Source organism: Macaca thibetana, chromosome 7, assembly GCF_024542745.1.
Source record: "Macaca thibetana thibetana isolate TM-01 chromosome 7, ASM2454274v1, whole genome shotgun sequence".
NCBI classification, from domain to species: Eukaryota; Metazoa; Chordata; class Mammalia; order Primates; family Cercopithecidae; genus Macaca; species Macaca thibetana.
This window is the reverse complement of record NC_065584.1, coordinates 1554972-1580373: the sequence shown is the minus strand read 5'-3', so window position 1 is coordinate 1580373 and position 25402 is coordinate 1554972. Positions and strand designations below refer to the sequence as shown.

At 50.6% G+C, this 25402-nt stretch overlaps 1 pseudogene and 1 gene segment (V, D, J or C); both read right to left on the bottom strand.

The window, feature by feature from the left end:
- LOC126958568 (immunoglobulin heavy constant gamma 1-like) overlaps positions 1–25402 on the bottom strand; it is a 510670-nt gene that overhangs the window by 105712 nt on the left and 379556 nt on the right.
- Positions 3292–6289, bottom strand: LOC126958619 (serine/threonine-protein kinase tousled-like 1; annotated as a pseudogene). The gene is made up of 2 exons (XR_007727239.1): positions 4520–6289; positions 3292–4191 (listed from the first exon to the last, which is right to left on the bottom strand). The product of XR_007727239.1 is annotated as a serine/threonine-protein kinase tousled-like 1 (transcript).

Here is a 25402-nt window from a genome sequence, read left to right as displayed (position 1 = left end):
ATCCCATTTGTCCATTTTTACTTTAGTTGTCTGTGCTTGTGAGATATTACTCAAGAAATCTTTGCCTGGATTGATGTCTTGGAGAGTTTCCGCCAAGGTTGTCTTACAGTAGTTTCATAGTATGAGGTCTTAGATTTAAGTTCTTAATCCATTTTGATTTGATTTTTATATACAGTGAAAGAGAGGGGTCTAGTTTCACTGTTATATATATGGATATCCAGTTTTCCCGGCACCATTTATTGAAGAGATATCATTATCTTTTCCTTAGTGTGTGTTCTTGGCAACTTTGTCAAAAATGAGTTCGCTGTAGGTGTGTGGATTTATTTCTGGGTTTTTAATTTTATTCTGTTCATCTCTGTGTCTGTTTTTATGCCAGTACCATGCTGTGTTGGTTACTTCTATAGCTCTGTAGTACAATTTGCAGATAGGCAATGTCATTCCTACAGTTTTGTTCTTTTCGCTTAGGAGAACTTTGGCTATCCTGGGTCTTTGTGGTTCCATGTAAATTTTAGGGTGTTTTTTTTCTATTTCTGTGAATGATGTCATTGATGTCATTGGTATTTTGATAGGGATTGCATCGAATCTGTAGATTGCTTTGGATAGTATGGACATTGTAACAACATTGATTCTTCTAATCCATCCATGAACATGCAATATCTTTCCATTTTTTTTTGGTGTACTCTTCAATTTCTTTCATCAGTGTTTTATAATTTTCATTATAGAGATCTTTTACCTCTTTGGTTAATTCCTAGGTGTTTATTTGTGGTTATTGTAAATAGGGTTACTTTTTAATTTCTTTTTCAGATTGTTCATTGTTGGCATATAGAAATGCTACTGATTTTTGTATGTTGATTTTGTATCCTGCAACTTTACTGAATTTGTTTACCAGTTCTAATAACTTATTTTTGGTGGAGTCTTTAGTTAGTTCTAATTAGAAGATCATACCATAGGCAAATGAGGATAATTTGACTTCTTCCTTTCCAATTCGGAAGCCTTTTATATCTTTCTCTTGTCTGATTACTCTAGCTAGGACTTCCACTACGATGCTGAATAACAGTGGTGAAAGTGGGCATCTTTGTCATGTTCCGGATCTTAGAGGAAAGGCTCTCAGTTTTTCCTCATTTAGTATCATACTGTGGCACTGTCATATATGGCTTTATTATGTTGAGGTAAATTTCTTCCATACCTACTATAGAAGAGAATTTTTACTATGAAGGAATGTTGAATTTTATCAAATGCTTTTTCAGCATCAATCAAAATGATCAAATGGTTTTTGTCATTCATTCTGTTGATATGATGTGTCTCATTGATTGATTCATATATGTTGAACTATCCTTGCATCCCAAGTTGGATAAATTCCACTTGGTCATGATAAGTGATCTTTCTAATGTGTAGTTGAATTTGGTTTGCTAGTATTTTGCTGAGGATTTTTGTGTCAATATTCATCAGACATATTGGCCTGTAGTTTTCTTTTTTTGATGTGTCTTTGTTTAGTTTTGGTATGAGGTTAATACTGGCCTTGTATAATGAATTTCGAAGTATTCCCTCCTCCTCTATTTTCTGGAATAATCTGAGTAGGATTGGCATTAGTTCTACTTTAAATGTTTGGTAGAATTCAGCAGTGAAGCCATTGGGTCCTGGGCTTCTCTTTACTGGGAGACTTTTTATTATGGCTTTGATCTCAATACTTGTTATCAGTCTGTTTGGGTTTTGAATTTCTTCTTGGTTCAATCTTGGGAGGTTGTATGTGTCTAGGAATTTGTGCATTTCTTCTAGATTTTCCAATTTATTGCCATGTAGTTGCTTATAGTAGCCACTAATGATCCTTTGAGTTTCTGTGGTTTAAGTTGTAATGTCACCTTTTTCGTTTCTGATTTTATTATTTGGATCTTCTGTCTTTTTTCCTTTTTTTCTTTTTTTTTTTGAAGTATACTTAAGGAATTTATTCAGCTGATTTTTAAGTAAAGGAGCTCAGTCAGTCAATATCCTACCATCTTGAAAGCTCCCTTCCAACGTAATTTTCATAGTCTTTACATTTTAACTGTCATTGTTTATTACCATTTGGCTATATTCTCTACAATTTCAGCAGCATTTTAAAGAGACAATGTGTCTATGTACAATGAAAAAACAAAACGGCTTGCAACATCAGAAATACAGTTTAACTGTACAATATTAAAGAGAATCCGTGGTAAGTATAACCTCCTTTTTCTGCAATATGAACAACTTACAAGTAAGTATCAGCATTATGAATGTGACAATAAAGAAAAAGTCCTTCCAGGAGTGAAATACAGCATCCTGAAAAATATTGGTTTCTACCCTACGAGGCAGTTAGAAAATGTTCACATTTTAACAAATCTGTACAAACCACAAGAAATTTGTTTATGGGACCATCTTGCTGATAAGAACTTTCTAGAAATGTAGAATAACCATGAACAAAGTATAAATCTAGTATCTATGTGCTCCACAGCCCTAGAACCCAATCAACTGATTTTAAAAATTCAATTATGTCCAACATGGATCACTTTCACGTCTTCATTGTTAATGACTGTATGCTTTTTAATATCTATGATGTACAGTCAACTTGCACCTTCTAGGTCATTTAATTTTTTAGCAAAGAAGCAACATCATTTAGCAGCAATTAGAGCAGCAATTAGAGCACCTTCAAGAAGACTTAAAAAAATACAGTATCCAATTAGAAAAGTCATACTTTAGACATTTGTACAAGAATAAGCTGCTGAAACTTAGTAATTGAAATGTGACATCTGTACAACAATTTACAATAGAGCTAGAAGGGAATTTATCATTATCTTGCATAGAACTGGTCTGCATTTGGTTACATACTGTCACCTGTTTTGATGAACAAGGCCTAGTAACAAAAGAAAAATACCTGTTATCAATTCTAACATGTTGAAAACACTGGCAATATTGTAATTTAGTGAATTTAACTGATTTCAAAACAAGCAGCTCATTTTGTCAAAAGTGTAAAGTATTTAGAAATAATAGCTTTCCCTTTAATATAACCAGTGAAAGAAAACGGACATGTGATCTTGAGGAACAACTTGGTAAAAGCCAGAATAGGCAAATGACAAAGCCTAACTTTGTCCAAAGATTCTAACTCTCACATTCTATTACTATAAAACACAACTGTCACTGTCATTCAGTTCTTACTTTGCTTTCAGCAGATTAACTGCCAAATGCTGAAGAATGTATCCAGGCACTATAGTTCATATGTTAGAAATATGTCTCTTATTTTTCCATGTGTTTTTAAATAATGAAAAATTACCCTTCATATTAGAACTCTCTAGTAACAACCAAATGTGTTTAAGTATTATAAACGTTATTTACAGTGTTCCCCCAAATAAACAAAATTTTTTTCTTCTATCTTAACATGGTATTCCTGTTTCTGTGTAACAGGCGGTCATCCTTCACTGCTCAAAATTATAGTCAGAAGTGTGCATTTATTCATTGTCCATGATCCACTCTCATACAAATGACACTATGAGGAACTATGTTCACAAACAGTTCTTAACCATGTCTTGTGTAAAAAACAAACAAACAAAAAAACAACACTCAAATGCTCTCAAACTCAAGTGTGCATCTGGAAGCAATTCAAAGATATCATGCCAGTCTTGGAGGAAAGTCAGTAAGTAATTATGCTTGAAGAAGGGGGCGTAGGGGATGCTGTCAGCCCAGCCATGTGTAGGTTTCCTGAAGAATTTGATCTTCTCATATGTGGGAGAAGGTATGGGTCATTTGCCAGCTGGTGCACATCAAATTGATCTTCTTTTCGATATGCCAAACAGCGTCTTGTAAAGGCCTTGGCTTCATCGCTTACAACAGGTTTTACAGGGAACTGAACTTCTGTGGCTTTTAATATTGTATTTTCTTGAAGAATGCCTCATTGAGATTGATTGTGACCAAATGGCTTTCTACCATAAAGACACTGAAAGAAGATGACTCCAACTGACCATACATCAACCTTGTTGGAAATCTTTGGTGGCTCTTTTCCAACTACAAAATACTCAGGAGGTAAATACCAGTAAGTGCCTGCCCCCTGGGAAGTTAGATCCATTCCATCTACACCATAGCTATCACTGTCCATAATCCTGGGCAGACCAAAATCAGTGATTTTGATTTCACCACATGCTGATCCATCTACCAGCTGGATGTTTCCTGGCTTAAGATCATAATGTATAATAGGTTTTTTTTTTTTTTTTTGAGATGGAGTCTGGCTCTGTCGCCCAGGCTGGGGTGCAGTGGCTGGATCTCAGCTCACTGCAAGCTCCGCCTCCTGGGTTTACGCCATTCTCCTGGCTCAGCCTCCCGAGTAGCTGGAACTACAGGCGCCCGCCACCTCGCCCGGCTAGTTTTTTTGTATTTTTAGTAGAGACGGGGTTTCACTGTGTCAGCCAGGATGGTCTCGATCTCCTGACCTCGTGATCCGCCCGTCTCGGCCTCCCAAAGTGCTGGGATTACAGGCTTGAGCCACTGCACCCAGCCCCTGGCTTAAGATCATAATGTATAATAGGGGGTTTGATCTCATTGAGATATCTTGGTGCATTTACAATCTGCATTACAATAGACCTAGCTTCTTTCTCTGACATTAACTTGTGTTGCTTCAGATAGAAATCCAAGTCATTGCCTTCACAGTATTCTAACACTATACAAAACGTATCTGTATCCAAGGAGAAATAATCATAGAGTTTAACTATTCAGGGGTGATCCATTTCTTTGTGTATTCTATACTCTCTGCAGGCATGTTTGTGGTAGTTTTCTTTCTTCTCATCTCTCCAGCTTTTTTTAAGCTGATGTATCTTCACAGCAGCACATCTTTGTTCATAAAGGTCAAAAGCCTTATATACTTCACTAAAGCCACCTCTACCAAGTAGATGAAGTAATAAATATCTTTCATTTAATGTTGGGTGATCTTTGAACTGTGAATTATCTTCATTGTTTATTCTTTTCAGCTCATGTGTGTGAAGACTTCTGACTCTTTCCAAACGTTCAAGTTCTGCCTGGATTTCTGTCTCTTCCTTTTTGAGATGTCCTAGTCTAAGTTTGAAAATTTCTTCCTGTTCATGATATTCTGCCAAAGTCAACAGTTGGGGTAAATTTGGTCTAACAAAGGGATCATTCTCTGCTCCATTGACTGCTTTGTTTTTCCTTTATTTTGGCTCAGAATCGGTAGAGGGTGCCTGAGAATTATTAGCTGTGGGAGGTTAGGGTTTGGCTAAAAGTTTCCTTTGCCTTTCAATATCTTCCCTTTGCTGATTCACCCATTCTTGTTGCTTCACAAGATTCTGAAATGCAAAACCATCTGTCTATTGTTCAGTAAATGAAGCGCCATGTCTAACTGTTGTAAAGTGCTCAAGGGGTAATCGATCTTGCATACTCTTCTCTCTGCTTGACAATTTTTCTTGTGTACTCTTTTCAATAAGAAGTTTCTTGCTCATTGATATGCACTTACTTAATCGTTCTTTGTATTTTTCAAGTAATTTTTGTTGTTCATCTATTTGCCATCTGAGATCACAGTTAGCCCTGAGAAAATCATCTATACGTCCCTCCTTCTTTTCCAGGTCCTGGATTTTATTACTTTCTAATGCTGCTAATTTCAGCATTGTGAGATCTGTCTGAATAATTTTAAAGGATAACTGCTTTGGTTGTACAATAGGGTGGTCCCCAAATGCTAATGCAGTAGGAGAATGGCTGTTGGGTCCAACAGATGAGGAAGGAGTGGAACGTGAATGTGAATTTTGAGGAGAACGGATTGCAGGAGGTATGCCTCTTACTGGACTTGAGCCATTTCCACCCTGGTATTCAAAATAGTCGCTAATTTTGTGGCCACATCCCCCAATACTTTTTCCCTGATTACTTTCATTCCGGTTTTCTGCTTTTCTCTTTCTTCCCCTGGATGATTCTGATTGTTTCTTCTCTGGTGTCTCTGATTCTTTGTCACTTAAAGATCCCAAGCTTCCAAAACTGTGATTAGAGCTTTCGTTATTTGTTGAAGCTTTAGCTCCAACACTGCAACTGCCTGCACTCGCAGTGCTCCCACTTGCAACTCCAGAAAATCTAGCTTTCGATAACTCTTGCCTTCTTGGATCCAGACTATGAAGCTCATCCACTGCACCTTCCCTGGGCCTCCCGGATGGCGGCGTGCGATTCAGGAGGGACCTGGCCGCCGCCGCCGCCGAGCCCCGGGTTGGAGACACGGAGGGCTGGGACCAAGATGGCGGCCCCTCCAAACTTCCACTGCTACTTTGGACACTCATCAAGCTACTTTCTGGGAACCCAACTCCCCCCCTGCGACGGCAGCGGCGGCAAGGGCACCGGCGGCACCCGCCTCCGTCATGGCGGGGGCCGCGCTAAGGGCGAGCTAGAGAGCGAGGGCTGGGAGGGGAGAGTCAAGGGGATGGGGGAGGAAACCGAGAAGAGGAGAGGTGGTGAGGAAAGAGGTGAAGGAAGGATAGAGGTCAGGGAGGAGTGAAAGGGAGAAAAGCCAGGGAGCGGGCGGGCGGGCGCGCCGGAGAAGAGGCGGAGAAAAAGGGCGCGGCGGCGGAGGCGTCGAAGGGGTGCCCTGAGGCCGGCATCAGAGCGCGGGCTGCGCCGGCCGAGGAGACTGAGGTTCCGCGGGCGGCGGGGCGGCTGCCGGCGGCTCGGGCGGTGGGTGCCTCGGGGCGGCGGGCGGTGGGTGGCGGCTGAGGGGGCGGCGGGCGGTGGGTGGCCGCTGAGGCGGCGGGGTAACCCCTGCATCGGTTACAGGCGGCGGCGGGCGGTGGGTGGCGGCTGAGGCGGCGAGGTAACCCCTGCATCGGTTACAGGCGGCGGCGGGCGGTGGGTGGCGGCTGAGGCGGCGGGGTAACCCCTATATCGGTTACAGGCGGCGGTGGCGTCACGTGCCGCCTGTGCAAACACTATCGCGAGGCTCCTGCGCCTCCGGTAGCAGCGGCGGCCGCGGGAGCAGACTTGGGGGAGGGACCTGCCAGGGACTGGGGGGGTGGGGGCATGGGGAGGGAGCGAGCGCGCGAGGAAAGAGACGAGAGCGTCGGGGCTACCCTGCCGCACCCGCGGATCGCAGGGCAGCGAGGGAGCCCGGGGTTGCCTGACTCGCGTGCCTTCTGTCTTTTCTTAGTCTGGCTAAAGGTTTGTCAATTTCATTTAACATTTCAAGAAAACAACTTTTTGTTTTATTAATCTTTTGTATTGTTTTCTTCATTTCAATTTTACTTATGTCTGCTCTGACCTTTACTATTTGTTTTCTTCCACAAATTTTGGGTTTGATTTTCTTGCTTTTCTAGTTCTTTAAGATGCATTGTTATGTTTTTTATTTGAAGTTTCTCTTCTTTTTTATGTAAGCATTTGTAGCTGTAAACTTCCCTCTCAGTACTGGTTTTGCTGTATCCCACAGGTTTTGGTATTTTGTGTTTCCATGATCATTTGTTCCAAGAAAATTTTCAGTTTCCTTCTTAATTTCTTCATTGACCTACTCAGCATTCATTGTTTAATTTCCATATATTGATAGAGTTTCCAAAATTCCTCTTGTTATTGATTTCTAGTTTTATTCCATTGTGGTCAGAGAAGATGCTTGATATTATATAAATTTCTTTGAATATTTTAAAACTTGTTTTGTAACCCAACATATGGTCTATCCTTGAGAATGATCTATGTGCTGAGGAAAAGAATGTGTGTTCTGCAGCTGTTGGATTAAATGTTCTGTAAATATCTGTTAGATCCATTTGGTTGATAGTGCATATTAAGTCCAGTATTTGTTTGTTGATTTTCTATCTGGAGGATCTGTTCAGTGTTGGAAGTGGGATGTTGAAATCTCTGGCTATTATTGCATTGGAGTCTATTTCTCTCTTTAGCTCTAGTAAATACTTGCTTTATATATCTGGGTGCTCCAGCATTGGGTGCATATGTATTTACAATTGTTATAGCCCCTTGCTGAATTGACCTGTTTATCATTAGTGACCTTGTCTCTTCTTATAGTTTTGTCTTGAAATCTATTTTGTCTGATGTAAGTGTAGCTACTGTGTCTCTTTCTTTGGTTTCCATTGGCATGGAGTATCTTCTTCCATCCCTTTGTTTTCAGTCGATATGTGTCTTTATAGATGCTGTGTGTTTCTTGTAGACAACAGATCAATAGGTCTTGTTTTTTCTTTAATTGATTCAGCCACTCTATGTCTTTTGATTGGAGAGTTTAGTCCATTTACATTCAATGTTATTATTGATAAGTAAGGACTTACTCCTGCCATTTTGCTAATTGCTTTTGGTCTTCTCTCTCTTCTTTCTTTTCTCCATCTTCCTTTTATTGAAGGTCATTTTCTCTGTTGACATGATTTAGCTTCTTGCTTTTTGTTTTTTGTGTATCTGTTGTACTGTTTTTGGTTTGATGTTACCATGAGGCTTGCAAATAGTATCTTATGACCCATTATTTTAAGCTGATAACAACTTAACACTGTTTGCATAAACAAAGAAGTAAAAAGAAGACTAATTAAGACTTTATGCCTTAACTTCATCCCTCCACTTTTTAACTTTTTGTTATGATTTTTATCTTACTGTACTGTGTCTTGAAAAGTTGTGGTTACTATTTTTCATTGCTTCATCATTTTGTTTTTCTACTCAAGATAAGACTAGCCTGACCAACATGGTGAAACCCCATCTCTACTAAAATACAAAATTAGCTGGACATGGTGGCACATGCCTGTAATCCCAGCTACTTGGGAGGCTGAGGCAGGAGAATTGCTTGAACCCAGGAGGCAGAAGTTGCGGTGAGCCGAGATTGCGCCATTGCACTCCAGTCTGGGCTGGAGCGAAACTCCATCTCAAAACAAAAAACAAACTAACAAAAAAAGGAGTTTACACACTACAGTTACAGTGTTATAATGTTCTGTGTTTTTCTGTGTATTTAATATTACCAGTGAGTTTTATGCCTTCAGATGATTTCTTATTGTTCACTAACATCTGTTTCTTTCTGATTGAAATACTCCCTTTAGCATTTCTTGTAAGACATGTCTGATGTTCATGAAATCCCTCAACATTTGTTTGTCTGGAAACAAATTATTTCTCCTTCATGTTTGAAGGGTAATTTCACCAGCTATACTATTTGAGGGTAAAAGTTTTTTCCTTCAGCACTTTAAATCCATTATGCCACTCTGTCCTGTCCTGTAAGGTCTTCACTGAGAAGTCTGCTGCCAGACATATTGGAGCTCCATAGCATTTTATTCATTTCTTTTCTCTTGCTGCTTTTAGGATCTTTTTAAAATCCTTGTCATGTGGGAGTTTGAGTATTGAATGCCTTGAGGTAGTCGTCTTTGCGTTAGATCTGTTTGGTGTACTGCATCCTTCTTGCATTTGGATATTGATATCTTTCTCTAGGTTTGGGAAGTTTTCTGTTATTATCCCTTTGAGTAACCTCTCCATCTCTCTTTCTCTACCTCCTCTTTAAGGCTAATAATTCTTAGATTTGGCTTTTTGAGGCTATTTTCTAGGTCCTGTAGATAGGCTTCATTGTTATTTATTCTTTTTTCTTTTGTTTCCTTTTATTGTGCTTTTTCAAACAGCCTGTTTTCAAGCTCACTAATTTTTCTTCTCCTTGATATATGATGATATTAAAGTACTCTGATGCATTTTTCAGTATGCCAATTGCATTTTTGAGCTCCATAATTTCTGCTTAATTCTTTTTAATTGTCTCAATCTCTGTTAAATTTATCTGATAGGATTCTGAATTCCTTCACTGTACTATCTTGAATTACTTCGAGTTGCCTCAACACAGCTGCTTTGAATTCTCTGAAAGGTAACATATCTCTATTTCTCAAAGACTGGTCCCTGGTGCCTTATGTAGTTCATTGGTTGAGGCCATGTTTTCCTGGATGGTGTTGCTGCTAGGAGATGTTCTTCAGTGTCTGGGCATTGAAGAGTGAGGTATTTATTGTAGGTTTTTGTAGTCTGTGTTTGTTTGTTTTCTCCTGTCCTTGGGAAGGCTTCCCAGATATTCAAAAGGACTTGGGTGTTGTCATCTTAGCTATATCTGCTTTAGGGGGACTCCAAGCCCAGAAGCATTATGGTTCTTGCAGACTCATAGAGGTACTGCTTTGATCATCTTGGCCAAGATCTAGAATAATTCTCTGGATTACCAGGCAGAGACTTGTTCTCGTCCCTTACTTTCTTCCAAACAAGTGGAGTCTCTCTCTCTCTCTCTGTTCTGAGCCTCCTGGATTTGGGGTTGGAGTGACACAAGCACCCCCACCACCACTATGGACACCACCACTATGACTGTGCTGGGTCAGACCTGAAGTCAGCACAACACTGGGTCTTGCTCAAGGCCTACTGTAACTACTCCCTGGCTACTACCTATGTTTGTTCCAATCTGTGGGGCTCTACGATTAGTAGGTGGCAAAGACAGCCAAGCCTGTGTCTTTCCCTTCAGGGTGGCAAGGTCCCCCAGGCCCCAGACAAGTTCAGATCACTTGTCTTTAGTTCTGTAAAATTTTATTTCTGCTCTGTGTTTCGTCTCGTTTATTTTTCTCCCTGTGTCCTATTTGTGTCTTCCATGGGATCTATTTTCCTCTTGCTCTTTCTACTTGCCATGATGAAGGCTTTTTTTTTTTGATGGAGTCTTGCTCTGTCGCCGAGACTGGAGTGCAATGGCGCCATCTCAGCTCACTGCAAGCTCTGCCTCCCAGGTTCACGCGATTGTCCTGCCTCAGCCTCCCGAGTAGCTGGGACTACAGGTGCTTGCCACCACGCCCAGCTAATTTTTCTCTTTTTAGTAGAGATGGGGTTTCAGCGTGTTAGCCAGGATGGTCTTGATCTCCTGACCTCATGATTCGCCCTCCTTGGCCTCCCAAAGTTCTGGGATTACAGGTGTGAGCCACTGTGCCCAGCCCAATGAAGGTTTTTTAAAAAAATTTATTTTGTAACTTCGACCAGACCCTACTTTATCTCCTTCTGTTCATTTTTGATTCTCTTCTCTTGTATTTGAGCCTCATGATTTTCATTCATAAACTCAATCCCTTCATTATTTTCTTTTTTTTTTTTTTTGAGACGGAGTCTCGCTCTGTTGCCCAGGCTGGAGTGCAGTGGCCGGATCTCAGCTCACTGCAAGCTCCGCCTTCCGGGTTCCCGCCATTCTCCTGCCTCAGCCTCCCAAGTAGCTGGGACTACAGGCGCCCACCACCTCGCCCGGCTAGTTTTTTTGTAGTTTTAGTAGAGACGGGGTTTCACTGTGTTCGCCAGGATGGTCTCGATCTCCTGACCTCGTGATCCACCCGTCTCGGCCTCCCAAAGTGCTGGGATTACAGGCTTGAGCCACCGCGCCCGGCCCCCTTCATTATTTTCTATCCAAGGAGAATTACTTGGCTGAAATTCTCATCTCATTGTTTGGAAATATTCCTCTGGTGAATGTTTTTTATACACTCTGTTGCTGTTTGTAAAACGTCGATACTGTTCCAGTTCAGGTTTATTACTCATTTTCATGAATTAAGCTGCGCCGGGCCTGCTGTTTGTAGGTGTTTCTGTGGAGGTGGGAGAAGAGGAGCCTGTGAAGCTCTGCAGCCCAAAGGGTTTCTCGTTTTCTGCTTTGGCAAAGACAAATGCATGCAGCAAAAGCGACTTAGGGTGTGACTGGCTGCCCCAGCGCCGTCTGCATCTTAAATTCACCTGGACACATGGACACCGGGTGTCCGCCGGCAACTCTCTTTATTCTGGCTCCTGTGCTGGTCATTGTATGTGCAGGATAAAGCTTCTGCACGCTCAGAAGAGGTCCTCATGTTTAGAAAGTGTATTTTAGCTGCCTCTGGGCCCTCGTACCGTTGTCGTGTATTCACTTCCTCCCATGTGACCTCTGCCCAATGTCAGCTGTTTTTGGCATCTTCACATATATTTTGGATTCTGTGGGGTTTATCTCTTTTCCTAGTTTCACTAAAAAATAAAAGTTTCCACTAAAAAAAAAAACCTGTACATTGTGTTCTAGCGATCCCACTGCTGGGTGTTTGTCCAAAGGACATGAAGTCAGTACGTTGAAGAGACATCCGCACCCCATGTTTATTGCGGCACCATCCACAACAGCTACGAAACGGAGTCAACCTAAATGTCCATCAGTTGATGCATGGATAAAGAAAATGAGGTTCGTTTACACAGTGGAATACTGTTTAGACTTTAAAAAGAATGAAACCCTGTCACTTGCAACCACATGGATGAATCTGGAGGACAGTGTGTTAACTAAAATAAGCCAGGCATAGAAAGCAAATGCTGTATGATCTCATTCATCTGTGGAATCTTAAAAAGCTGAACTCATACAAGTGGAGGATAGAGTGGTAGTTACCAGGGCCAGGGGCTGGGGTGGGGGATGCTGGTGAGAGGATGCACAGCCTCAGCTGGCAGGAGGGTGAGTTTGGGAGCTTGGCTGCGCATCACAGTGACCACGGTTGATAACAATGTACTGCATTCTTAAAAAATACTAAGGGAGTGGATTTTAAGCATTCTTGCCACAAAAGATGACAAGTTTGTGAAGTAATGCATGTTAATTAGCTCGATGTTGCCGTCCCACGGTGTGTACATATTTTAAAACATCATGTTGTACACAATAAATAGATATGGCTTCATTTGTCAATTAAAACATTAATTAAAAAAAGAAAAACCATCTACATTTTGCTTTTTCGCAACCATGGGGAAGGCAGGGGGAAACAGTTTTGTGAGGGAGGAAGGGTCAGAGGTGCATGAACGCACTTTTTGCCCGGGCCGGGGGTTGTTGTGACTCCATCCACTGCCTCACCCTCTCCAACCTGTTTTGTCCCCTGGAGGCAACCTGCTTGGCGCCTCTCTCTGGGCCAGCTGCATTAGTGGCTGCTGGTGTAAGGACTGCAAGTCCTGGGCAGCCTTGCAGCTGACCTGGGCCTTGGCCCACTCTGTTTGCCTCGTTCCCTTGAGGGATGGCTCCAGGGACCGCGCCTCAGCCACCGCTGAGCTCCCTGCAGCAAACCTTGGTCAGCAGGCTGGGGAGACTGCTTTGTGCAGGGCCCTAGCCTCCCAGATCCCCTGAGCTGAGTGTACAGCATTGTAAAGAGTCCCCTCAGCAAGCTCCCTTTGCAGTCTGCTCTCTCTCTTTTCCTACCATGTTGGGAGGCAGCACTTTCTTTAGCTTTGTTTTCATCAGCTCCACGGGCCTCTGGGCTCTGCTCCTCCGCCTCACTTCCAGTGGTTGCCCTAGAGCTTGTAACACGCTCTTTGCCTTGCACAGCCAGCCTCGTGAGAACGCTGAGGCCGGAGTGGCCATGGTGGGCACTGAGAGATGCTGGCACTCCTGCCATGTGCCTGGCCGCCCAGCGCCCATGCCGGGCTTCACTGTGCTGGCCTTGCCTTCCTGTCTGGAGCTTTGCATCTTTGTCTCCGCGTGATGAAATTTGTCTTTATCCAAAAATAAATTTCTTTGTCTTTTTTTTTTTTTTTGATGGAATCTTGCTCTGTCGCCAGGCTGGAGTGCAGTGGTGTGATCTTGGCTCACTGTAACCTCCGCCTCCTGGGTTCAAGCGATTCTCCTGTCTCAGCCTCCTGAGTAGCTGGGATTACAGGCATGCACCACCACGCCTGGCTAATCTTTGTATTTTTAGTAGAGATGGAGTTTCATCATGTTGGCCAGGCTGGTCTCAAACTCCTGACCTCAGGTGATCTGCCTGCCTCGGCCTCCCAAAGTGCTGGGATTACAGGTGGGAGCCACCGTGTCCGGCCTATTTGTCAATGTTCTTTATTGTACATATTGAATAAATAAAATAAAAATGAACCATCTTACACATAAAAATAGACATATACATTTATGAATGTGCTTAAACACCATGTAAGATTTACGCAGTGAGAGAAGCACTCAAGGGGCCACATTCCCCGAGTGTGTCCGTGTGGAAAATATGCCAGCTTCGTTGGCATAACATTTGAATCATATTTTCTTTCCAACAGACTTTTACAGGCATTGATAAATTTATGCATTTTTTGAGAAATCTGAGGTGACACTGACTTTCCCTTCATAAGGGATTGTTGCCCAGGGGCTCATGTTATTTACACTGAAGTCTGGTAACTTTAATGACATCCATTTGTTACGGAATGGTCTGGATTTCTGGCTGCCTCTTACTTCCTTGGTCCTGGCTAGTGGAGTGGCTGGAGCTGGAAGCTCACCCCCACCCTGCCTGCCCCCAGGCATCCTGAGGCTGCCTTCCGTGAGGAGGTGGCCCCCAGCTCAGGGCTGACCTGCACCCGGCACTCCGGGGTATGAACCCAATGCAGGAAGAAAGGAAGGAGGGAGGAGGGAGGGAACACAGGGGTGCTGGGAGCAAATGGAGAGGGAAATGGCAGCGACCCGAGAGCCAGGCGGTCCTGGTTTGGGGTTGGACTGTGTGGAAACAGTCCCTGGCCCGTGTGTAAGTGGATGGGGGAGGGCATGGAGGTCTGGGGCAGGAAGGGGTGGCAGGAAGGCAGCTCCCAGCCCTGGGGGTCTGGAGCTTATCTTCTTCCTGTGAGCTGGCGGTGGGTGGCTCCCTGGGGCTGTGCCTTGGTCTGGTGGTCTGGTGGAGTCCAGGTCTCCCAGGGACAGCAGGGCAGCTGGGGCTGGAGGAGCCCTGGGGCCCAGTACCCACACCTGTGACCAGCGCTGGCAGGGGGGACCGGGGCACGAGGCGCCTTTGCCCAGGAAGGGAAGCGAGTGAGTGAGACCTGGAGCCCCCACCCTATGGGCAGCTCCAACCCTCCTGGAGGGCGACTGGGCAGGGGGTGGGTATTTGTGTATAGGTGTGGGGGGATGAGGAGGGGTGGGCTCCAGCCTCTGGGAATCCTGCCAAGGGCTTGGGCACTGCAGGTGGCTGGGCACGGGGTGCCTGGTGTGGCCAACGTGGCTGCATCCCCAGAACCGCGATGGAGGCGCAGTGGGACCGGTGCCAGGGAGGTGCCTGGTGGTGGCTGCATGGAGGACCTGCCTGCATGACGCCGCTATCTTGAGGGGCGTGGGGTCCACATGAGAGAAGAGGGCACAAACCCCTCCTGGGGGTCTTCCTGAGGCCACCTCAGTCCGGGGCTCTGTGCCTGGTGACTTGCCAGAAGGTCCTCCCTGCCCAGACTCCAAAGTCTGTGCTGCCCCAGGGCAGGAAAGAAAAATCTGTGGCCTGGTCGAAGTTGGGCCCCACAGTGGTGCCCCCTAAACCTGAGTCGCTCCAAAGCGCTCGCTCCTCAGCAGGCCCTGAGTCGGCGCCAAAGGGCTCGCCCCTCAGCAGGCCCTGAGTCGGCTCCAAAGCGCTCGCCCCTCAGCAGGCCCTGAGTTGGCTCCAAAGCGCTCGCCCCTCAGCAGGCCCTGAGTGAGCGACAGAGACAGGGGTGGGCTCTTTGATCCAGATGGACATGGGGTTGGATTCCAGTGGGAAGTCACCAGGGCTGGGGTCCTCCAGGGTGTTGGGGTGTCTGTGTTCAGGTGTCAGCTCTGGATTTGGGTTTGTGCCTGTGCTGCCTAGGGGTGATGTTGGGAGGTGCAGATGGCCCCCGGCCCCCATCCTCACCATCCAGTGGGGACACCGTGGGGCTCCCGGTGCTGGGGGTCACGAGGGCTGGGAAGGTCGTAGGTTCAGGCGGCTGCTCCCCCTCTGGTTGGGCCTCCAGCAGCGGCCGGGAGACAGTTTTGGACGCAGCTTTTCTCACAGTGGTTGTAGTTCCCACTATACCCACCGTGACTCGGGGCTGTTCAGAATCCCCCCAGGTGCCCTGAGTTCTGGGGCCTCCTGGGTGGGGGCTGGGCTGCTGGGCGGGGTCTCCTGTGGGGGCTCTGGAGGCTGTGGCTCACGTGAGGTGTGGCGTGAGCGCCGGGAGCCCCAGCTAGCGGCACACCCACAGAACCTGAGGCCTGCACACATTCTGCCTGGGTGTGTGGGGTGGGTCCAGGCCTCTCTGGACAGGTCAGCCTCAATGGGAAGGGGGCTAGGGTTGCCGCCTGGCTCCTCCTCGGGGTAGAGGGGACCCATCTCCTGGCCCTGGATCCCCTCAGGCTGCCCCTGTTTTCTCAGGAACACCGAACAGGGCAGAGCGCCCTGGAGGGGAGACATCTACTGGCCTGGGTGTCAGGTGCGGCCTCATATCCTAAACATGTCCTGCCTGCTCTCTCTGCCTCCGGCTGACTTGGGACGGGGTTTCTGTCCTGGCCAGTGTCATTGTGGTAGCTGCTGCTATACCCCACTGTGACACAGACACCTTCAGAAACCTCCTGGTTTGTTTGGGGGCCTTCCCTTGCTGGGCTCAGCGCCTCTTGGACTTGGCTGGCCTGGACAGGGGCATCCGTCAACACTGGCTCTGGGGGGCCTGCCCGTCTGTCTGGTGTCTGGAATCGGCGTCCGAGGCGGAGACCAGCTGCCTAATTGCCTGCAGGGGCTGGAGACAGGCATTCCTCCCAGGGCAGGGGCCGGGCGGTCCTGGATGGAGCTGAGGTCTGTGCCTGTATCGGGGCCCCATATCCTGCTCCTCCATGGCTCTGAGCTCCCGCTGGCAGGACCTCCTCAGGGTGCTGGGTTCATCCTGTCTGGGAGGGGCTGCCCCCCAGTCCCAGGACTCTAGCGGAGAGCTCACTGAGGGGCTTTTGGGTCTGGCCTGGGCCGCTGTGGGGGCATTCCACTGTGAGAGGGTCCCGCAGAGAATCTCCCATCCTGCTTGTCCTCTCAGAGCCTGGAGGGGGCTGGATCTGGGGATCCCAGAGGAGAATCCTGGACCCAGGGGAGGGGGGCCTCTTCACTCACCTCCCCTCCCTGCATCCCTCCCTTCCCCAAGCTGCCCTGTCGGCCCCCCTGCACCCCAGCCTCTGTCTGCACTGGCTCTGCCGGCTCTGGTGTACCAGGGTGGTGCCCGGGTGGAGAGGAGGTGGGCGGGTCTGTGGGTGAGAGGGGTGGGCTCATCCAGGACTGTGGAGCACCCGTGGGGCCCTGAGCCCTCTCCCACACCATCCCTGTTCTTTCCTCGCAGCCTGCCACTGTGGGAGCCCTTGGCAGGGTGGACCATACCCTCTAGGAGGCTGGCACTTCCCTGGGTTCATGAAGATGGAGCCTCCTGCCCGGTGGCCCCGCTTCCTCCTTCAGCCCTTCCTGATGGCTTCCTGGGGATTCCAGATTCCCATGGGGTGATGAGAGGAGAACAGAGGGCAGGAGGGGCAGGGCTGGGTCCTGGGGAAGGGGGCGATCGATCTGGTGTCCCTGGAGAGAAGTTCTGGGCTCCTGGGCACCAATCAAGCAGGCGTCCTTTCTGTCCACCCCCGCCCCGAGGGTCCCGTCCAGAGCCAGGTGGGGGACCCGTAAGGGGAGGGCCTGTGTCCTGTCTTCCCAGTTCTCTAGACAGGGAGGGAATAAGGGATCCTCCCATGGCAGCGCCAGGCAGTGACTCTGGTATTGGGTTGTTGGTCTTCGTGGACTGGCCTGGGGAGTGGGGGGGGGTGCAGAGCAGGAGGGGGTGGACTCAGGTGGGGGATGGGCCGGTCATCCCTGTGTTCCTGCCATTTCCCGCCCTGGTCACCTGCAGTGAACCCCGGCAAGGATGGGGGTGGCCTCCCAGCCTGCTGCCTGCCTGGGGTCTGCTCTGGCACTGGAACTGGGGATGGGAGCCATCCTGGAGGTCAGCAGCCTCCTAGGACAGCAGGAGACCAGGCCAGCCCCTATCAGGGGAAGCAGTGGGGATTTTGGCAGGGTCTGCGTTGAAAGCCCCTACCCGGGAGTCACAAAGCCCGATGCCCCAACAATATGTCCTGTCCGCAGCCGACAGCCCACCCTGTCTTAGCCGGGACAAGGGAGGGTGCTGTGCCCCTGGCAGGGCCAGCCTTTGGCCTTCCTTGCAGGGATGAGGCCCTGGGAAGCTGAGCTGTTGGTGCTGGGAGAAGTCCCCAGGGCAGGGGGATAGGGCTTAATCGAGCAGCCTGGGTGGGGTTGGGTCCTCCTGCAGGTTGGCCACTCAGTGATGGACGTCTCTGGGTGGTCCTGCAGCTGGTGCCAGGATACACACAGTGCTCTGGGCCCACTGCCTGGGCTCCCCGCCTTGTTTCCAGGGGGTTGGGTGGTGCTCCAAGCCTCAGTTTCCCCACTGTGGAGGGGATGCTGCTGGAGGGATGAGGATCATAGAGCACAGCCTGGCAGCTTCTGTGCCTGCTATCCCTGCGGACTTGGGCTGTGGGACGGGCGGTTTTCCCCATCAGGGCTGGGCCTGCCAGGGGCACAGCACCCTCACATGCCCACACTGGGGGCTCCGTGGCTCTGTGACTCCGTGGTGCTGCCTGCACCTCTCAGGGCTGGAAGCTGCCTTTCCCTGCAAGCCTTTGGTTTCTATCTCAGTCATCCCTGCCCTGGAGCACAGACCTCCCACTGAGGGAACCTCCCCACAGAGGGCCAGAGGGCAGACAGCGGCAGCCTTGAGAGCCCAGGAGAAGCAGGTGAGCTGGAGGCCTGGGGCTGCGGGGCAGGGGCCTGTCTAGTTGGCCTGGTTGCTGCTATGGTGGCACCACTGTGGTAACTGTACCCACTGTATCCCCCACAGCCTGACACCCCCTGACAATAACCACACCTGGAACTGGAGGCGGGGCTGTCAGGAGGAGCTTCCCAGGGAATGGGGAGGGTCCAGACAGCTGTGCCAGGAGCCCCCAGTGCTGGGGAGGCGGGGGGGCTGCTCAGGTACCAGATGTGCACAGTGTCCCCCTGGAGAGGCCTCTGCAGCCTCCTGGGCTCTGGAACAGGCCTCTGGTCAGCAGGAGGCTGGGTGCGCCCCCGGCATGTGCTCTCCTGTGCTCCTCACCAGTGAGCTCCTATGCAACCCAGTGCGGGCCCAGCTCCAGCGTCCACTCCTGTCAGCCTGGCCGAGGGTCCAGGCAGAACTGGATATGGGCTCCTTCTTAGGTCCCTCGGAGACTCTATGGTTGTACCTGGAGCTAGGGGCTCCATAAGTGGTGTTTGTCAGGTGGGGACATCAAAGGCAGGAGTTTCTACGTGGGCAGGTGAGGGGGACTGTCTGGGGCCTGGCCCTGCGGAGCACAGTGTCCTCTCGGAGGAGGGTGTGTGGGAGTCCTGCCTGTTGGGAGCCTGGGGGACGCTTCCCTGTTGATTCCAACCAGGATGGGAATCCAGACAATTGGCAGGAGGTGCTGGAACAACGCTCGTTTCTACAGGGATTCCAGGCCCCAGGAATTGGCTTTTGGAACTGGGGCATCTGTTGGGACAGGGTCTGGTGCAGCTGACAGGGAAGGGACCAGGGCACCTGTGGTCATCAGTGAGGTCACCTCAGAGCCCTCTGAAGGCCCTGTTTGGAGGCACAGGGTGTGTGGGGCACCAGCCCATGGGCTGAGATGGCCGAGGTGTCCCTAGAGGCCAAGGGTCTGGGCACAAGCCCTTGGGCCTGGCTCTTGTGGTCCTGGAGAACTCCGAGCCGAGGAATATGCATAAATCCTGGGTGTCAGGTTAGTTTTTGCAACTGGGTTCATCACTGTGGTAGTTACTGTATTCACACAGTAGGAGGGCCCTTCACAAAAAGCCCCTGAGTGTGGCCACAGGCTTTTCCCACCCAGGCCTTCTTCCAGTCATCTGGGGCCCCCATTGACAGTGGTGCTGTGTCCTGGGGATCTCAGGCCTTTCTGAATCTTCCCCACTTGCCATTGAGGGCAGGTGGATCTGACTCACTTCCCGGGCTCCTGTTCCCTCCAGGAGGGGCTGAGGTGACGTCTGTCAGGAGAGTGTGTAGGAGTCAGGCCTCCTGGAGTTTGAGCCCTGGGGCAGGTGCAGGGGTGGGATGTCTTTTAGGGGTCTGGGAAGGGCTGGGCTGTGGGGCTGTCCCCATGGGCCATCTTGTGCTCTGCGGCCGTCCCGATCCAGATGTGGGTTCCCGCTGTGATGCCACCGAGGACTGTCCTGGAAGAGGGTGGCCACTGGGGAGAGAGACAGGGATTTCTGGAAGGTTCTTTGTCTCTGACTGTGGGGGTGAGTCCTCTGTTGGCCTCCCCGGTGAGGTCTGGAAAGCAGCAGGACTCAGGACGCCCGGGCAGGATGAGGGACGCCCAGTTCCGGCTGTCCCTGGGAATGTCTTCTGTGTTGGAAATGACCCAGGAGAGGCTCAGGCCTCAGGGCCAGGCAGGCCGGGGACCACAGGGGCAGGGACAGTGCACAGGGCCAGCCCCACCCTCCTGATGCCCCTACTCAGACATGGGGGGCTCACAGGGTCCACACATGTGGCCCAGTTTTGAGGGCGAGGCTTTTAGGACCACCAGCCGGACAGCAGCAGATAGTGCTGTGGGGCCGGCCCTGTCCCCATCTGGACTGGTGTTGGAGGGCAGCAGTGGTGTGGACTCCTTGGAGCAAGGTCTGGCTGACCTGTGGGGTGACCTTGACCATCTGTTTCATGGTCTCTGGGGCTGGCGGGCTGGAGCCCAGCATGGTCACTCCTGGGCCTGTCCATCGTGCCTGCCACCCTGTGTGTCTGGGTCACGGGCTGCACTGCTGTGGTGGCCACCACACCCATGGTGCTGTGTCCTTGATCAAAATCCTAACATGGCACGCGGCGGTCCCCCGGGAGGGCTCTGGCGGGAGGCTCCTAGGGATGGGTTTTTGATGGACTCTGTGACACTATGGGTTTAATATCGACTACTAATATCGTAATCGTAATACCACAGTGACACAGACCTCACTCCAAACCTACCCAGGCCTGAGGAAACCCGGAATGTCCAGGGTTGACCTAAAGAGGCAGCAGGGATCCAGGGGGAAGCTGTGGGCCCAGCCCTCTCAGGTGTGCTGTGGGGACACTCTGGTCTGCCCCTCGCTGTGGTGGACAGTGTCCGTGCCCACTTGTGTCCTGAGGCTCCACCTCAGGCTGGCATCTGTCCCTACTGTCCCTACCCACCACATGGCCACGTCCTTCTGGGTTCATAAAATGCCCCCAAATTATGTAGGCATCATTCTGGGGCTTTTTATGTTCCCAGGGAGCTCGGTGCCTCCACCCCGAAAGGTGAGATCTGGGAGAGTTCCAGAGTCATTCCTTAATCCTGGATGAGCCCCTGCAGCTTGGGTGCTACTCAGGTTCCAGCAAGACCTAGAGCAGGTGCAGGTGAGGCCCAAGTCCAGGTGAGGTCCAGGCCAGGTGAGGTCCAGGCCAGGTGAGGCCCAGGTCAGGGGAGGCTGAGGTGGATGTGTGAGGCTTCTGCAGTTTTCTCTGGGTGCTGACCCTGCCTGGTGTCCCTGCCCCTCCTCCCAGCCCCCGCGCTGTTCCTGCAAGGTGGCAGCCCCTGCACAGGAAGTGCTGGCTGTGGAGGAGCTGGGCTGTGCATGGGCGTCCCTCTCGGGCTCTGGCCGGGGAGTGTGGCTGAGTTGCTCCTCTCTGGAAATCACTGAGTGTGCCATCCTCGGGGGTATACGTCCTTGCTCCACATCAGGCCACAGGAGCTGCCAGCAGGTACCAGCATGCCCTGCTGAGCAGTGAGCCCGCAGCCTGTCGTGGATGCCCAGGGAGGTGAGTTCTACCACACATCAGGCCTTTTTGTCTTTAAAGTTGTTTCTTTGGGGGATACATCATCGGTGTCTCATATACTAAATATATGTCTGTATCATTGTGCAATTGCCTGTGCCATCGTTTATTTCTCCAGCCTGGGTTAATGTCTTTGCTATTGTGAACAGTGCCGGAGTGAGAATTTTCTAAACACAGCTGTGTGCATTTTCCTCTTCTTGCGATTTAGAAGTTTAACTGCTGTTTTCGAGGTACTCTAATATATTTGTTCTGTTCTTGTTAGGAGACTTGCCAACCCTGTGCGTCTCAGTTCATACCCTCTTCCTTCCCCAGTAGAAGTAACCACAACTGTGTTTCTGTGATCCTCATTTTCTTGATTTTCCTTGTAGTTTTTCTAGTGGAAAGTTTATCCCTTAAGAAGATAGTTCCTTGTGCCATGTGTAAATTTTATTTAGAAGAAATCACATTGAAATTATTTTTTTGGACTTTCTTTTGTTACCCCAGTTACTCAGCATTATCATGAACTCATCTGCAGAGCTGCCTGCAACCCTGTACTGTTGTCCTCGTGGCTGTCTGGGTTTGCGTTGCACGAACCTGCCATTGTTTATTTGCCTGTTCTCCTTCAGGTGGACGTTTGCTTCGTTCTCAGTTTGGGGTATGATAATCAGATGTTCTGCACATCTTTGCCCATGAGGCTCTCAGGGAGGGCTTTAGGGCTGGCATTGCCTGCAGGGTTCTGCTTTGTCACAGGCAGCTCCTGCCAGTGCTTTTCAGAGTGTCTGTGCCCAGCAGCAATGCCTGGAGGTGCCCACTGAACTTTGCCCTGGCATCAGGCACTTTCTGTGTGCTTGCTTCTGTGCTGCTCCACCTTCTGGAGAATTTATTCAGATCTGTGCTGCAAATCCATCTCACTGATTCTCTCTTTAGCTGTGTCTACACCAGCTGTTAAGCATCCCGTGATGCAGCAGTGTGGGTACAGGGCAAACTTTCGAATGATGACAGTGTAGGATAGAGGCTGCTCCTCCTTCCCTCTGCCCTTCCCACAGACTGTCCTCCTGGGCTCACTCCCAGCCATTGATCCCAAACACCAGTTTATGGAATTCTCTTCACAGGAAAGCAGAAACAGCAAAAGGCCCTTCTCAGCTCTGCCTGCATCCCCTCTTGCACACCAGCCAAAGCTCTTTTCTTGAGGCCTGTGCAAGCTTCCCAGCTGCTTCTTATTTTCTGTTTACTCTGCTCGCCAGCTGGTGGGTTGATGTCTTGGGGGGGAGTCTGGGGCATTTTGTACATTGATGGACACCCCTAGGCCCTATTTCCCAGATGCTGCCCCAGCCCCTAAGTCCCAGAGTGGGTGCGTTTGAGTAGGGCTTTGGGACTGGGGCTGTGTCACTGTGGGTGTAGCAGACACCACCACTACAATATGCTCACAGTGACACGAGCCCCCACAAAATCCTCCTGTCCCTGCGGTGTCACCGAGTCCCGTCTTGCTGGCTCTGGCCCGGCTCTCCTGCCGAGACTGTGCCTCCCAGGGGGTTTTTGTCTGAAACTCAGGGTGTCTTGGAGAGGACTCTGAGCCCAGTGCTGTACAGGGGGCTCTTCCTTTGTCCTGGGGCAGTTGCGTGGACCCTGTTTTTGGTCAAGGAAAGTGTTTGCTGGTGGAGGAGACCTCCCCTCCTCTCTTTCTCGGGAGCCCCCTCTGATGGTGTTGCCTGGTGTTTCTCAGGGCTGGTTCTGGGGGCTCGGCAGAGTCTGCCCCGTTCCAGGTGGGACTGTGGGTCTGTTCTGTTTCCACAGGGTGTGGTTCGTCCGCCAGTGAGGGGCTCAGGATGTTAGCAGCTGGTCTCTGCCCCTATGGTGTAGGCTCCGGCTCACAGCTCCCCTGCCCTCCAGGTCGGTCACTGACTCAGTTACTATCCAGCGGCCTCCATGGCTGTTCCGTGGTGGCTGCAGGTCTCTTCCCAGGCGAGGCCTGTGAGAGGGCTGGGATGTCTGGGAGCCCTGCATTCTCCCGTGATGTTGCTGCCTGGATCCCTCGTCTTTGAAGGGAGAGCCGAGCCTCCCTGCAGGTGTGGGCGGTGACAGACACAGGCGGACGTGCGTCAAGGCACTGGAGGCCGATTTCTTTCAGTGCCTTCTGCCTGTGGCAAGTCTGAGCTCCCTGCTTCTGTGCACAGGAGGCTGCCCTGTATCCAAGTAGTGAAGGCAAGGGCCCAGGCCTGCATGGCAAAGACTTGGGCGAGGCTTTGTCTTTGAAGTACCAGGGCCGGGCCTGAGAGGGGATCGGGGCCGGAGTGGCCGGAGGAAGGTGAGGGCATGGGCAGTGTGTGGGTGGGAGTGCAGAGTCAGTGCCATGGCTCAGGGGCCCCAGAAGACGAAGAGATCACTTTGTGGGCAGGTGGGGGCAGGGGTGGGCACAGGCGGGAGAAACTGAGGCTCTGGCAGCAGGAGAGAGGAGGGCCTGCAGGGGCAGGGTTGGCCTAGTAGGGGTGTCTGGAGTGAGGGACGGGGTCTGGGTGGGGACCCGGGTGGGGACTGCAGGCACCGGGCCGCAGGGTTGTCTGGGTTGGCAGTAAGAGCAGCAGGGTTGGAAGGGCCGAGGCAGGGTCGGGTCTCCCCAGGGTGTGGGCTGCAGGGAGGGGCTGCACCGGGTGTTCCCCTGAAGGAGGGAGGAGGGAGGGAGCACAGAGGCACTGGGAGCGAATGGAGAAGGAGATGGCAGTGACCTGAGAGCCAAGTGGTCCCGGTTTGGGGTTGGACTGTGTGGGAACAGCTCGCTGAGCTGTGTGTAAGTGGTCAGGGGAGGCATGGAGGTCTGGGCTACAAGCAGTGGCAGGAAGCCAGGTCCTGGCCCTCGAGGTCTGGAGCTCATCTTCCTCCTGTGAGCTGGGTGTGGGTGGCTCTTGTGGGCAGTGCCCTGACCTGTGGTCTGGTGGAGCCCAGGCTTCCCAGGAATGGCAGTGCTGACTGGGCTGCAGCAGCCTTAGGGGCCAGGTCAGGGTAGCCCTGGGGCCACTGCCTCCAGCTGTGTCTAGCGCTGCAGGGATCTGGGCATGAGGCCTCTTCTCCCAGGATGGGAGGTGCGTGAGTGAGACCCTAAGTCCATACCCCATGGGGGCTTGAGCCTCCTGCAGAGGGGCTGAGCAGTGGTACGTGGCTGTGTGCAGATGGGGGGTGGGAGGTGGGGAGCTCAGCCCCTCGAAGACGCACCCGGCTCTGCTCCAGGGTGTGTGCTTGGGCGCTGCAGGATGGCTGGGCCTGGCCTGCCTGGGGTGCCTGAGGTGGCTGCATTCCCAGAGCCGGGACTGAGGCCCAGTGGGGTCCGGGGAGGAGTCTGAAGGGGGCTCCATGGAGGACGTGCCGTGGACGGCACCCCTATCTTGAGGAGGACCTGGGATCCAGTTGGGAGGAACAGGCGTGGACCACCTCCTGGGGGCCTTCCTGGGGCCACTTCAGCCTGGGGGCTCTGTGCTTGGCCACCAGCCAGTAGTTCTTCCCCGGGCAGACCCCAAAGTCTGTGCTGCCTCAGGAAAGGAAGGAAGGGTCTGTGGCCTTGTCAAAGTCGGGGCCCACAGTGGTGTCCCCTAAGCCCGAGTCTGCTCCCAAGTGCTGACCCCACAGGAGGCCCTGAGTAAGGGACAGAGATGGGGCAGGGCCTTTGGTCCTGGTGGACTCTGGGGCGGATTCCAGTGGGGAGACATCAGCGTCAGGTCCCCCAGGGTATAGGGGCGTCTCTCTTCCTGGAGTCGGCTCTGGATGTGGGTTTGTGCCTGGGCTGCCTGGGGTTGATGTTGGGAGGCGCTGCTGATCTCTGACTCTCTGAGGATGTTTGTCAGAAGGGTCAGCTCCAGCCAGGGGCCCTGGGCCAGGGCAGAAGGATGGGATCAAGCCCCTGCCCGGACCTGCCAGAGCCCCCGGCCCTTGT